The sequence below is a fragment of the Camelina sativa genome, chromosome 1 (genome assembly GCF_030686135.1).
Source record: "Camelina sativa cultivar CO46 ecotype springtype chromosome 1, ASM3068613v1".
NCBI classification, from domain to species: Eukaryota; Viridiplantae; Streptophyta; class Magnoliopsida; order Brassicales; family Brassicaceae; genus Camelina; species Camelina sativa.
Genome location: NC_141880.1, coordinates 26794185 through 26797390, shown reverse-complemented (window position 1 = coordinate 26797390; position 3206 = coordinate 26794185).

Here is a 3206-nt window from a genome sequence, read left to right as displayed (position 1 = left end):
AAGCATTGTACGGTTGTCCTCTAGTGATTTCAAATGTTGCAGTGGTGTTTGTTCTCTTGTGCAACCACATCTTTGGGTGAGCTGGACTAGCGACCAAAGGTTGTTGCAGCTTCTTTAGGTCAGGGCACGAGGTCTGAAGATGTCTCCTATAAAAGGAACATTTAAGGAGAGATCGCAGTCACGGTTGGTGTGCGATAGAGAGAGAGAAGAGAGAAAACTTGTAATAGCATAAACTCATTCTAGTTTTCTCTAAGTATAGGATATTACAGAGTGTGCTCTAAGTGCTAGTGAAGGGCATTAGAGTGGATCACTTGTGGTTCCTATTGTGTTCTCTATCTGAATCTAGTGGATTTCGAGTCATAGACTCGGCCAGACGTAGCTCCCTCGTTAACGAGAGTGAACTGGATAAAGTTTGCGTGTGTGCTCCTGCTTTTACTTTCTTTCTACTACACTCTCTATTTTTCTTCTCTCTCTGTTTCTCAAGATCTCTCTCTTTTTCTTCTTTTCACAACATTCTGTTCTTGGTTGTTCGGTTCTCTTTTCTCAAGGAAAAGTCGACACCTTCGAGTTAAGATTTCCCAACTAGTGGTATCAGAGCTTTGGTTCGTTGTTCACGGTTCTGTAGAGTCCATCAACACGGAGAACCATGTCATCAGCAAAGATAGAGGTTGAAAAGTTTGACGGTCGTGGAGACTACACCATGTGGAAAGAGAAACTTTTGGCTCACCTAGATATTCTGGGTTTGAGCGTTGCTCTTAAAGAAGATGAAGCTATGGTGGGAAAAGCTTCAGATGAGAAGCCATCTGAAGAGGAAACAAAAGAGGATAAACAAAGGTTAGAAGTATTAGAAGAAAAAAGGAGAAAGGCTCGTAGTACCATCGTTCTAAGTGTTTCTGATAGGGTCCTAAGGAAGATCAAGAAGGAGCAGACCGCAGCTGATATGATAAGTGTTTCTGATAGGGTCCTAAGGAAAAGTCGACACCCTCGAGTTAAGATTTCCCAACAGTTGTTGTAACAGCTTGACACTCTAGTGAGTTGTGTATAAATAGATAGAAGAGTACTGAATTGAAAGTTATGTATTGATTGATGTGTGTGTGTAAGAAAGCTTATGGTTTGTTAGAGGAGACTTAGGAGATCTCTTAAATAAATATTCATTGTTTAGGGTTTTGAGTTTGTTTTCTTGGATTGACAAGTGATAAGAGAGAAGAGTTCATATATTGCTTCAAATAGTAACCATATCCACTTTTCAGATTCAAATCAAGAAAGACAGAGAAACAGTGCAAGGTTCTCGAAATGATAGCCTCCACTCACTCATGATTGTGGTGAGTAACTTTTCATATATGCTACACATATTTCGGCTTCTATGACGAAAATGAGAGGAGGAGATTTGACATGATTATAATAATGAGCATGAGACCAAGTTGAATAGCTGAGTTTGGGTAATGTGTGATCTTTGTGTATATGTGTGATTGAGGTTTACCTAACTGTCTTCTGTATGCTTATCACATATTCACATCACTGGTTGTCGTTGAGCTTTTCATTCATAATCTTGTTTTATACAAAGATGAAGTTTAAAAATAACAAAAAAATTTCCTAGGAAATGAACCTAACAATTTTCTGGTTATCGAAATCTTTATAGCTGGACCGTATTAAACCGGGAAATAAGTTGTGGTCTTAAAAGGCTAATGCATTAATAAAGAGGAAAATGGTCACCAATCCTCTGCCAGCAAAGTGGTGATGACTCAGCATGATTCTGGAGTCCCTCCACGGTTCGTGGAACGATATTGGTACCCCGTGAAAAGAGAAAGAGAATTACATCCTCTCTCTAGCTTCTACCTTGTAAGGGTCTCTCACCAGGGATCGAGTAACAGAACATTATTTCCGCTTCCAAACGTACCATTATGGAGTCTGCTCTCCGGATCTTCTTTTCAGGTTGCGTATGGGGAGTATGCTTTAGTACATACATTATACTAAAGCATACTCATTACATGACGAACCTTCTATAACACTCAAGGGTTTCTAATGCGTCTCCTTTGGGTCATTGCACTGTAACTGTCTAGATTTTAAGTTTCTGATCCTCTAGATTTTTGTTGCTCTTGCTCTGTAACTGTCTAGGTTTAGATTGAATATGATCCGAGGATAATTGCCTATCGTCAGCCCTTAGATGTGTTTTGGGCTAGTCATGATTCCAGACAAGTGTGTGGACAAGGTCCTGATGTGGGTAATCAATACAGGTAAAAGAGGAAGTAAAAAGCTCCACACACTAGCTTTTTGGTGATCTTGAGTTTGTTTGGCCCTAAATTTAAAACATTGGAATCTTTTTGAAACAGATCCTTTGTATTTTCACTAACTCTACTTGAGAGTGACTTCTACTAGCAACTTAAATCAAGAATCTAGGAATGTTTATGGCGCCGCATCCTGATCACTAGGTTCAACTTTACTCCCTAGAGTTATTGAGATAATTAGAAAAGGTTGAAGTGTTCTTTAAATCCAGTTAATCATTTTTGCCACAGCTTGAGGAGTAGCAACTAGCAAGTGCATTGTGCAGACTAGATTGAGTTGGTTTGTTTTTGTTTACTTTTTTTTGGAGTTTTTTTTATCATCGTTGAGTTTTTCATTATCTGGCTGAATCTTTTTATATCTATACTAGTATTTTTGCAGCAGGTTTTGGTCAAAAATACTTTTAGAAAAGTTTTTACATTTAATCCTTATATTCATATCCAAACAATGTTAGTTAATTCTCTCTACTTTCCTTACAATCAAACAAAATTAAAATATTTTAAATATTCATATATATATTACTAGATTAGGACCCGCACATCGTGTTTTAAAATTACTAGATTAGAACAAATTGTGACATATAATTCGTTCTGTTTTAAAATTATTTAATAAAGTTAAAGATTTGAAAAATATAGAAATATTTTTTTGTAAGTGAAATAATTTTTCCGAAAATAAATAGATAAATATTATTAGTTAGAGAGAAGTTTTACTTTAATTAATACAATAATTTCTATTATTATATTTTAAAATTATTATCACAATTCTTACAATAACGTAAAGCTAAATTATGGACCACTAATCATTACGAATATTATTATTTTCAAATTTTAATGTTTTACATACAATCAACCCATCAAAGCGTCATCTTATTAGCATCACGTATAATTTTACTCTATGTTTTACCACTAATAATGTGTTCTTACACT